This window comes from Silene latifolia, chromosome 6, assembly GCF_048544455.1.
Source record: "Silene latifolia isolate original U9 population chromosome 6, ASM4854445v1, whole genome shotgun sequence".
Taxonomy (NCBI): domain Eukaryota; kingdom Viridiplantae; phylum Streptophyta; class Magnoliopsida; order Caryophyllales; family Caryophyllaceae; genus Silene; species Silene latifolia.
Genome location: NC_133531.1, coordinates 94,155,298 through 94,168,370, shown reverse-complemented (window position 1 = coordinate 94,168,370; position 13,073 = coordinate 94,155,298). Strand labels below are relative to the sequence as shown.

At 35.0% G+C, this 13,073-nt stretch overlaps 1 long non-coding RNA gene across 1 annotated transcript; it reads right to left on the bottom strand.

Moving 5' to 3' along the window:
- Positions 1–8,184: 8,184 nt before the first annotated feature.
- LOC141658856 (uncharacterized) lies at positions 8,185–11,061 on the bottom strand. The gene is made up of 3 exons (XR_012549479.1): positions 10,688–11,061; positions 10,350–10,419; positions 8,185–8,756 (listed from the first exon to the last, which is right to left on the bottom strand). It is a non-coding gene; the product is annotated as an uncharacterized LOC141658856 (long non-coding RNA).
- Between the last annotated feature and the right edge of the window lie 2,012 nt (positions 11,062–13,073).

The following is a 13,073-nucleotide window of genomic DNA, read 5'->3' as shown; positions in this document are numbered from 1 at the left end:
CCTCCAACGGGTTAGGAATTCTGTGAACCCTTCCTTATCATTCTGAGTCAGGACCTCAAGAGAGCGGGTGTTGTCTTGGATTTCGACGTTGTCGTCATACTGTTTAGCAAATTCAACGACGACTTTTCCCAGGTAGTAAGCTTCTTGGGGTCGAGGGAATAGTACCATTGGCAGGGAATCGGTTCCAGGGATGATGGAATGATCCGGCTGAAGAGTTCTTGTTTGACCCCCTTGATGGACATGTAATCCTTAAAGGCTCGAATTCGGTTGAGTGGGTCCTCCACTCCCTTGAACTTAGGTACATTAGTCAGGGTAAAGTTGTCGGGTAGTTGATCCTCAACAGGTTCGAATCTTCGATTGTTCTCAAGGTGGATATCGTTACCACGAGCTAGGAGTTGTTCTTCCAATAGCTTGAGCCTCTTCTCGGTTTCAGTTAAAGGCGAAGTGTTGTTTTCTCCGGTTTCTTTATTTTCCAGGGTGTCGGTACAGCTCTCGACACGGTCCAGGGTGACCTTAAGAGCAGTGAGTAGGCTGGCTAGCTGAGTAGTTGTGACGTCTCTGTTGTCATTGTTGTTGTTGGACGATGCTGAGGAGTGGGCCATGGCTTTGAGGCAGAAAAATGGCTCACGTTACATCCCAATCCGACACGGTTTAACGACTAAACGCAGACAACACAAGGGACAGAAAAATAGATCAGACTCGACAAGGCGAAGGCGACCGTGTGTGGTGCCTCGGTCCTGACTCGATTTATAATGTGACGGTGTTGACCAAACTTTGACTCGCGTCCAATGTAGTGGCGTGACGCCGTTGAACGAGTCTCGAGGTGAGACGACTCATAAGTAAAGACCCATAAGTACGCTTGCTTCGACCTAATAGACACGAGGCGGAATTGGAGTGGTGGACTGAAGTTTTCGAAAATAGAGATTTTCAAAAAGATTCATTTGTCGCTTTATGGACGGCTTCCAAAGAGTAAGGATCTTCGGAAGTCGGTCAGTTGAAAAGGTTGTCTTAAGTTTGTTTTCAAAAGACGGTTTGAGTTTGACTCGGCTCTAAAAACAATTTGCTGTTTCCAAAGACGGTTTTGAAATTCAAAATTATATGTTTTGAAAATCGAGTTTTGAAAGGTTTGAAAAGGTCTCGGGGACAGTATATGGTCCTCGGGATTTTAAAAAAGTCTCGAAAAAATGGTGTGTGCCTTTTCGGGTTTTGAAAGAGTCATTGTGTCGGCGCGAGACGGGTTAAAATCCGTATCTTGACACAGCGATTATAACGGCGTAAAAAGGTTTTTTTGAAACGGTTGTAGGAAACCAAGTTTGAAAGTCGTCATTACGAATGCCTAAAAAGGCGTGCTTTTTGAAATGGTTGTAGAAAACCGAGTTTGAAAATCGTCATAACGACGGCCTAGAAAGGCGTGTTGTTTGAAATGGTTTATAAAAAACCGGGTTTGAAAATCGTCATTACGACGGCCTAGAAAGGCGTGCTTTTGAAATGGTTTACAAAAAACCGGGTTTGAAAATTGTCATTACGGCGGCCTAGAAAGGCGTGTTTTTGAAATGGTTTATAAAAAACGGTGTTTGAAAATCGTCATTACGACGGCCTAGAAAGGCGTGTTGTTTCAAACACGACGGTCGGCGAAAAACCGAGGTTTGAAACGGCCGTTATAACGGCGCAAAAGGTGTTTTTTGAAAGTTTGAAATGACACGGAAGGACTTATGATCACATAACACATAAGCACTCGCAGTTTCATTATATTATGCATAATGCTGACACGGGTTTTGGCTTAAAAGGGTGGGTTTACACACCAAGCGATCAAACCCCGATTTTCGAGAGGGATGCCAATCCAAACAAAATGTGTAAGGAGGGTGCCCTAGCCTCGTGCTCGAAGGTGATGAAAGCCCTTTGACGAAACAGAAATGTGTAACGTCAACGGTATGCTTGAATCAATCGGGATTCGAAACGCGGGGATGAGAAAACTCACGCCGACGAGACTAGCCAATTGGTCGAGAATGGTTAGGTTGTGGGCCCCGGACAAGGAACCCGACTTATGACCGTAATATCAATTAATGAATTTCAACCAAGACCTCGTTCGAGTCTCACCATCTAGAGATCACAAAAACACAAGCGTCCTAGTAATCCCCAGCGGAGTCGCCAATCTGTGGACATAGCCACCTGCACGACCAACCGATCTATGGGCATACAGCGGTCTCTTTGAAATCCATGCTCGGCGGCGTACAAAAAATGCTTTCGACCAGATCGTTTTAGATCGGTCGGTTTCGTCTCGGCAAGGGTCTCGAAACGATGCAAGTGATGTTCGCAGTCGCCACCAAACATTTGTGGGATGCTTGGAACCCGTTCGAATCCACTTTATACCTAGGTCAACTAAGGCAAAAAGCGGTGTTTGACATAGGCACTAAAGATAAGGAATCATCCCTCTTTAGCATCCTATGTCTAGAATGACTCTCGTACGCCCTGGATAAGGTCGTCCACTATCCAAAATTTCTAAGTAAGAGGTGAAGGTAAGTACTGGGAAGCCCTTTAATCGGACACCCAATCTCGCCCGCGGTAGCAGCCTCTACTGATCGATCTTGGTTGGTTAAATGCAAAAATTGATAAAACGGGTAAATGCATGAATGCGCATCCACAAGTTTGAACCTAACATGTGAGCTTTCTATGTCGGTTGTTTAATCCAAGTATCAAGTATTTGATGTCAAGTTGGATTTAATGTTGATTTGCATGCAAGACGGAAATTAAACATCCATTTACCGAGTTAGGTTTATGGTGCATAACGTAATCCATTTGTCTTAGTAAGGCATCTTGCAAATACAATGTAAAAGAGCAGATTTGTCATCTAATCCGTCCTGTATTCGGGTTAACCGAACTCGGGATCGTCCTAGACAAGTGCTGGAAGGAAACAGGGTCTGCATCAGGCAGCCTATATAGGCGCGAGCCATCAGGCGATGCAAACAGGCCTGTCCTGGTTTGAAAGTTTGGAAATGATTGGCCTGTTTAGGCGCGAGTCAGCAGAAGGTTGAAGGGACGTCATCTGACTATTAAAAGGTTTGTAAAATGGTTTGAAAAGAGGGTGTTTGAACCCGTCGTGGTTTGAAAAGGTCGTTTAGACCGCTTTTGTGTTGATATCAAGAACGAGACTTGAATAATTGTCATTGTATTGACAATATTCGATGTCGGGTTTGATTTTGCAAGCTTGACATGAATAGTTTTGAAAATGATTATGAACTAATTGTTTTAAGTTCATTTGTTGGTGATTAGTCAATATTTATCATCGTGCTCGGGTTTAAAACCGACATGGTATGTGGAACCAAGGATGACTTTGTATTTATGACTAATATATTTGTTTTGAAAATGTAAAGAAATGAATAAAAAGGTTTTAAAATACCTTTTAAAATGCATTTAACCAAATATTATCACCAAAAAACGGATTAAACCGTCATGGAATTAGGAACCAAGCGTGAAAAATGTTTTATGGTTAAAATTTTATCATGAAAAATGATTTGAAATATTTAAAATGGTAAAAATCAATTACAAATAAGAAATGAATTAAAGGGGAAGATGAGACAAAACACGGCTGGATTATGGCCTGAGAAGGGGTTTAATTTAGGCGCGAGCCTTCCTGCTATACAAGCAGCCTCTATCTCTGACCAAAATCTGGTTTTGACTCATTTAACCTATGTTTGAATCATGTTATGCATGTTTTAGCATGTTATAGTCATAAAACAGGTGAAAAATATGATAGAAGAGGATTTTTACACCCTCATACTTACATGCTAGGCTTAAGACGAGAAATCGACGAAAGTGTATCAACTTGTTTGGTCGGAAAACTCGGTTTGAAAACTGTTTTAGCTATGTAAAAAGAGTGTTTTAAGTTTAGTGATGGTGTAGTTGGTCGAGATGGTCGATCAAGTGATTTAATGCACGATGACGGTACCAAACAATGTGTAAGGCTTGTGTTTTCGATCGGTAGGTCGAAAACACGTGTCGGTTTGTGACTTGAGAAGTCGAGTCTAGAATTTTAAGGGAGAGATGAAGGGGCGGACACTCGCGTACCTTCAAATGGTGGCATTTGAGGGGTATTTATAGATAAATGGGTGGTTGTGTGCGTTTTGAGCGACGTGGCCGCATGGGCAACTCGAAGAGGCGCGAGCCATTTCGCGGGTCTTCGAGTTGTCTTGTCACTATCACGTAATTGTAATCACGATTTGTTCTATCCTATGTTTTGGATGACATGATTTGTACTTGACCATGAAGCATTCTGGGAATACTTAACATGGAAGTTTTAAAAAGTTTTGTTTTTTGTGTTTGACTCAGTTTGACTCGTTGTTGGAGTCGGGATTTGAATTTTTGAGTCGGTTTTTGGCCCGGTGTCAGTTTTGACTCTACTTAGTGTCATTGCGACCTCGTCGTCATGCATTAAACACTCCAGGTACTTTTGAAAATTTTTGGAATGTTTTGTTTTCGAAATCGTTTTAAGTTTTCCGACGTATAGTTATACAAAACTGTCGATCAAACGCTGCGATTCCTATGTCCGATAATCACCGGGTGTTTGTTGGAGACTCGATAGATACTGGGTATCTACACTTGTAAATTGGCTTTAGAAGATTGCACAATCAGCATAGAAAATCCACTAAAGTCACTCTAGAAGACTAAACTTTCAGTTTAGAAATGCAACAATCAGTTTCGGAAATTGTGCAAAACATATATAGAGAATAAGTGATCTTACTTTCAAAACAATTAGTCTCCCTTGTGACGGACGCTATCCGTCACAAGGTGAAGACGGGGCGGATATATACCATTTATGCTAATATGGTAAAAGTGGCCCATATTGTGTATTATTTTAATAAAAAGCAGATTTGACATTTACACAATTAATAAAAAAAAATGGACAACTAGTTGACAACTTTACAGAGCAAGGTCACTTCCATTTTGAAAGTAGCTCCACGCCTCTTTCTTTCATTTCGAAAACCCAGACAAATATCTCTCTAAAAAAATACAAAAAATACAATCTTCATCTCTCTGCAAAGCCCCAAAGACAAACATCTTCAAGTTCTTCATCTCCTACTAGCTCATGCTCGCCAAAAATGGTGACAAAAAAATTCAGTGGCTAGAAAGACACCCACAACGAAGCCTGTAAAAAAACCAGTACTTGAAGGTATTAGTTTATACAGTTAGTCTCCCTTGTGACGGACGCTATCCATCACAAGGTGAAGACGGAGCGGATACATACCGTATTGTTTTGATTTTTTTTAATTTATGTAGAAAGTTTAAATCTTTACATCATTTTTTACTCAAAATGGATAACTTTATTGGATTTTTGATTGATTTATGTTAAAAAAAAAAGTTTTAATTTTTGTGTTTTAATGTATAGATCTAGGGTTGTTATGTCAAAAAATGATGATTATATCCAAATCAGAGAGTTTTGGAATTATAATCTTAGTTTCATTTGTAAGAAATGGTCACATTGGTTTAATTATTAATTTTTGTGGTGTACTAATTTTTGTTTCATTTGAAAAAAAAAATCTTAGTTTCAAGATCTTAGTTTAATTTGTAAACTTTAGTAGCAATTTTTGTTGATTAATAATAGATTTGTTTGTGGTGTATTGCAAATGCATTTTGCTTGTCATGTAGACACGCTTAACGTCGTTGTTAGCTGCTGGCACAAAAAAAGAACAAGAGATCGATATGCGCGGAAGATGGTATGCCTGTAATCTGTATTAAATTTGCGTTAATCTTGAAAATCGTAACTACTAAAGTGCTTATAAGTTGTAATGTGATCACATCAGCGGAGTAATGTGACCACATGAGTGAGTAATGTGCCTATGTTTGAGTTTCTGTTTTTGCTATTCAAATTGTTGTTTCTTTTGGGTTTAATACGAAGCTTAGCATGTTAACAAATTTGTGTCAAAATATGTGACCATTGTAGCGAGAAATGTACCAATGTTTGCTTTTTGTGAAGATTATAAAAATATTTGTTTTAGTAACATAAATGAATAAAGATGATGACAAAAACGTGATCACCTTAACTGGGGAATGTTATCAATGTTATGTGTTTTTGTGTTAAAAACTATTCTAAACATGTTAACATAATAGACTAGACATGGTGACATATTTGTGATTATTGAAAATGTGACCACCTTAACAGGGATATGTACCTATGTTTTTGTGGTTTGACCCCACTTTAACGTGCTAACATCTATGTAAAATATGATCACATATGTTATTATCTTTAAAATGTGACCACTTTGCCTATAAATGTACCATATCTCTTATGGTGAATGTACAATAGTTAGAGGTTGAAATAAATCTTAACATTCTAACATATACTAGTAATCCTTGTGATATGTCTTTATGATGAAATGTGACCACCTTAGTTGAGGAATGTACCAATATGATAACGTCTTAACATGGTAACATAATAGACTAAAGATACTCACAAATAGGTGATTGTTGATAATGTGACCACTTTATAACATATGTACCTGTATTTGGTTGTTGTGTGCTGAACTTAGCATCATAACATCTATGTTTAATACATAGTGACATATTATAAATCTTTATTATGTGACCACTTTTGTTAGAAAATGTAACATTTCTATAATGTATTTTAGTTTGAGAATGAAATAAATCTTAACATGGTGACATATATAGTTAACATTGTGACATATGTGTTATTGTTAAAATAGTGACCACCATAGTTTAGAAAAGTACCTATGTTTGAGTTTGTTAAACATTAAAATTGTATCACTAGCTTAACTTAATTTGGTGACATCTATGAACAACATGGTGACATATTTATTAGTAGTGAAAATGTGATCATCTTATTGAGTTGATGTACCTATTTTATGATGTAGTTGATTATATGTGACAACATCTAAAAATGGTAATCATAATAAGTATGGGTGACATATACTTTAGTGTTAACATGTGACCATTTTACATCTGATATGTATGTATGTTTTAGTGCGTTTAACATTATAGTAATGTAAACAGCTTAGCTTAATATAGTGACATCTATGATTCCAAAATGATGACATATTTATTAGTAGTAAAAATGTGATCATCTTATTGAGGTGATGTACCTATTTTAGGATGTGGTTGATTACATGTGACACTATCTGAAAATGGTAACCATAATTAGGAAGTATCATGACATATTTTTTAGTGTTAAAATGTGACCATCTTAGTTGTGATATGTACATGTGTTTAAGTGAGCTGAACATTATTGTAGTGTTATCAGTTTAGCTTAATATGGTGACATATTAGTTAGTAGTGAAAATGTATTGAACTTATTCCGTTGATTTACCTATTTTAGGATATGGTTGATTATAAGTGATAGCATCTGAAAGTGGTAACATTTTTGGAATTAATGGTGACATGAGTGTTTTTATAGCAACTTTATAATCTGATTCAGAAATGAGAGTATATGTCTAACATTTACATTTTGATCTCGTAGATATTCATGTGCAACCAGAGCCTCTGAAAGTGGACAGGATAAATGCAACTGTTAGACAAAGCTCGAAGGATGTGGAGGTTGGCCAAAGCTTGAAGAGAAAGTTAACCGAGAGTGCAGTGGCTAAAAGACGACAAAATGATTTTGAAGAAAATCAACTATTATATTAAATTTTGAAGATGTTCATAAATGTTACCATGTTATCAAGCAGATGTTATCATTTTAAGTCAACTTTGTTTACATATTAAGAATAATTTTAAACATAACATTGATATATTCTTCAAGTAAGGTGGTCATTAATTCAATTATAAGATATATGTGATCATGTTTACTCATTATGTTGCCAAAACATATGTTTTTATAACTTTTAACAAAAGCAAACATAGGTACATTTCTCAACTTAAATGGATTCATATTGAACCCAAATAAAGGGCAATTTAAATAGCAAAAAATTGGTATTTAATTTGTACATATCTTGCTCTTGCTTAAGGTGTTCACATTTTCAACAATCACTTATGTTAAGAATAATTTAAAACATAACAGTGGTACATTACTCAGCTAAGGTGGTCACAAAATCAACCTTAATATATATGTGATCATGTTTACTCATCTATGTTAGGAAAATTTACATTTTTATAATCTCCTAAAAAGCAAACAGTATACATTTATAGTTAAAATGGAAACATATTGAGCAAACATTGATACATTTTGAGCTACAATGGTCACATATAGAGCAAAAAAGCAAACATTGGTATATGTCACAATGTTTACACAAACATGTTAACATGGTAAGTTTCGTATTAAACCCAATGGAACATCAATTTAAATAACAAAAACATACAATCAAACATAGACAAATTAGTCAACTACTTTGGTCACATTATCAGCCTTTCCTATCCTATTGCTCATATCAGACTCGGGACAACGATGTACAAGGTACTCTCCCCTGACCCAACCTCAGTCCCTTTCCTACCCTTCTTTTTCGGCCTCGTCCTTTTTTTCGTTGACTACGACCCTTTATCGTCTAACGTAGGGTCCAGAATAGGAGGCATGATCTCCTCTACGGTTGGTTTATCTTCCTCCATATTAAGGTTAGAAAGTAACAATTGGACCTCCTTATTAGCCTTGACAATTGGACCTCCTCATTAGCCTTAATTAACAACCGTTGAGGCATTTGTTGAATAAGTTTTGGAACGGCCGATCACCCTTTAATCTCCCAAAGTGCGTGAGATATAGCGTTTTGTTGAATAATGTGCCACTAACATAGACGATGTCTCGTTTCTGGATAAACCTGTCACCAATTTACCATTATTAGCATTAAAACATGTGCTTTTCTGCATGAATATAAATGGTGACATATACACTGCATGCTCTAAATGTTACCACTTTAAGTGAGTAAATATAACCATAATATTAATGCTTAATTGGTCTTAATATAATATGGCACAATGTAACCATATTAGCTTATGTTGCTACACACTAAGATGGTAACATTTATGTAAGAATGTGGTGACACGAGAAAATATGACACAATGTAACCATGTTAGCTTATGTTGCTACACACTAAGATGGTAACATTTATTTAAGAATGTAGTGACATGACAAAATATGACACAATGTAACCATGTTACCTTATGTTGCTACACACTAAGATGGTAACATTATTGATGTAGGAACGTGGTGACATAAGACAATATGAAACAATGTAACCATGTTCGCTTATGTTGCTATACACTAAGATGATAACATTGTAATACATTTTCCTTTAAACAAATATGTGACCATGTTTATGCAAATATGTTATTATGGTGACAATTGTATAATCAGACTAAGATAGGTACATATGTATGATAATGTGGTCACATTCACCAATTATGTTAACAAGTTAATAATATTGGTACATTTCTCAAACATAGATATACATATCTTTGATAAGGTGATCACATTTTCAGCAGTCGCATATAAGTGTCCATGTTTAGTATATTATGTTTACATGTTAAGAATAATTTGTAACACCAAAAATCATAATATTATTTGCACATCTCTTTGTTAAGGCGGTGACATTTTCAACAATCACTTACATGTCACCATGTTCAGTTTATTATGTTTACATGTTAAGAAAAGTATAAAACATAATTGGTACATTTGTGGCTAAGGTGGTCACATTGTTAATATAACAATCACTTATATATTAAGAAATGATATCATCTTAGTCTAAAGTGTTCCACTTTTGTAGCTTTTATTCCAAGTAAACACTCTTAAAGATCAGTATCTATGACAAGAGCAACCAAATTTTAAGATTTAGTTAAAATGGTAACACTGAACTCTAAAATTGTCACACTGTACGCTAAAATGGTAATATATATGAAGATTAGTACCTATGATAAGAGCGACCAAATTTTAAGCTTAGGTTAAAATTGTAACACTGAACTCTAAAATTGTCACATTGTAAGCTAAAAAGGTAACATATATGAAATAAAGATCAATATTTATGACAAGAACAACCAAATTTTAAGCTTTAGTTAAAATGCCAACACTGAACGCTAAAATGGTCAAACTGTTGTTATCACCTTAGTCTGAAAACATATATGGATACAAACAGTGACATAAAGGTATGTAACCATTTTAAAGACTCTTAAAATGTAAATATAATTGGATACAAATGGTGACATGAGAATATTTGTACAATGTTGTCATTTTAGAGTACAGTGTTACCATTTGAAGAAAATTGGTCTGCAATTATTTTAAATCAAACAAACATAATTATAAATTGCAACACACTCAAATATAGTTACATTTTCAACAAATGTGGTCACATTATCAACACGAAGGCGGTTACATTTTTCTCATGTTATGGCAAATTTATTCCAGATTAAAGTCATACCGTCTTCCGCGCATATCGATCTCTTGCTCTTCTTTTTCGCGTCAGCACCTAACGACGACGTCAAGCGCCTCTACATAACAAGTAAAATGCATTAGTAGTACACACAAACAAATCTAGTATTAACCAACAAAACTTGTTATGATTTTTTACAAATAAACTAAGATCTTGAATTAAAATTTTTTAACAAATGAAACAAAAATTAGTATACCACAAAAATTAATAATTAAATTAATGTGAAATTTTTAACAAATGAAACTAAGATTATAACATTATTTGCCAAAAAAATATCACCAAAAATTGTGAGTTATAAATTAAAACCAACATGTTCAACATAATACCTTCAATTGCTTTTCTTCACAAGCTTCTTGGTTGGTATTTTTAGCTTTGTGAAGATCTTAAACTGAAAATGTTACCACCTTAGTTCGACCGAGCTGAAGATGTGACTAAGACGGAGAGATGAAGATCGTCGGGATGAAGATCTTGATGAGGGAGATATAGATTTTGAGGTTTTGTCTTGGGGAAGTTAGAAAAGATGAAGATTGTCAGATTATACCACTTTATTTTTTGCGAGTTGAAGATAGTGAGTTATAAGAGATGACGAAGGTAGAAGATGAACATATTGAGGGAGATGAAGATTGTCTTTTTTTTGGGTTTTCAGAGAAATGATATTATTTTGGTTTTCAAAATGAAAGAAGAGTGAGGAAGTGACGTACTCAGCAATGGACACAAAAGTCTTCATAGCCCCTGTTTTGCATGAAAAAATCTTTTATTTTTTATTGTGTAATGTCACATCAGATATTAATTAATTAACATACAAAGTGGGTCACTTATATCCATATTAACATAATATGGTATGTATCCGCCCCGTCTTCAGCGAATTTGTGCTTTCAAAAGGATCCCCTTTACTACTACACATCTAGTAGTGAAACACAAGTAATTACCTATAAACTATAATACTCGAACTTATTCTACCAATTTGGGATAATAAAAGCTTCTTTTGAAACAACACTTCCAACATAATAATGCTCAACTTAGATGGTGAATATTCAGAAAAATCGTACATATATGGATGTAAAACTATTTACTGTACTAGGAATGACGCAATAATTTAAGATTGACTTATAATGGGTTTAAGTAGTTGGGAAATGTAGAGAGTTAAATTTAGGACCTTATTAGTTTGGGTTGTGTATCTTATGTAATCTATGAATTAATTAAACGATTTAGTTGACCTAGTCTGCAGATATTTTCATTGCTGACCAGGGGCGGTTCTTGAGGGGTGCAGGCGGCGCAGCCGCACCCCCTCAAAGTCAGAAATAAATAAATTATTGTGCAATATATTTTAATGTTATTTGTTTGGTTCAGTGGTAAGAAGCATTTATTCTAACCTAGAGGTCATGGGTTCAATTACTACAACCAACAATTTTTGTGTTTTTTTCTTTTAATTATTTGTCACCTATCATTGTACAAAATAGGCCTAATAAATAATTAAACGGAAATTTCCCATGGTACCCCTCAGTTTTGTCGGATTTCCCATGGTACCCCTGCTTTTAAGAATCCGCCCATGGTAGCTTTGAGGTTCCATTTTATGTGCCCGTGGTACCCCTTAATGTAACGGCGTTAACAGAACGTTAACTTTTGATGATGTGACAATAATTATTAAATTAAAAATTAATAAAAAAATATGAAATAAAATTAAAAGTTTGAGCATTTCCTGTGGTACCCCTGTACTTTATACATTTTTTCCCCAGATATCCTTCTTACAACGAAAGAAGCATCGTGTTTTGTCATTACAACTCAATACCCAAAAAATTAACAAGAGTATGGATTTAAGAAGATATTATATTGAAAATGAATCCCGACTTACTTGGCTTCGATAATTCAGTAGAAAACTGTTTTTAAATGTCCAACATGGCTATGTTAATTAAAAGAACTTTTGAGAAATAAAGTTAATGATGTCATGAAGGCAAAGATGAAGATTTTGTTCAAGCTCTTATATTTGAACATAAAAGTAGCACTGATTATGTAAATGTTAATGTTGTGTAAGTGTAAATCGAGATGACTATTGATGTTGAGTAAGAGTAAATAGAGATGACACACTAAATGATAGCAAAATGACCTTCTTATCAGGAATGTAGTAGGAAAAACTATATAAACTCAAGTTTCAAGGTACCATGGGAAAATTGTTACATCTTAGGGATATCTGAGGAAGAATGTATAAAGTACAGGGATACCATGGGAAATGCTCAAACTATTATTTTTATTTCATATTTTTTTATTAATTTTTAATTTAATAATTATTGCCACGTCATCAAAAGTTAACGTTCTGTTAACGACCGTTACATTAAGGGGTACCATGGGCACAAAAATGGAACCTCAAGGGTACCATGGGCGGATTCTTAAAAGCAAGGGTTCCATGGGAAATCCGACAAAATTGAGGGGTACCATGGGAAATTTCCGATAATTAAATACTCTCTCCCTAATATAACAAGTAGTTTTAGTATTGTAATTATAAAATTCTTGATAAATATGTCCAGCATTATTAAAAAAAAATTACCAAAAAGAATAATTTGTTTGGTATATAATCAATGTTTTTTGCGTATTCTAATTTTGCGTATTCTAATTTTGCGTCAGTTTGATAGCCTCGTATTAAAAAAATCCTTTAAAAAAAGACATCCTTTAAGAAAGACGTATGTGAAATGTATAAAATTTTATTATATTAATATT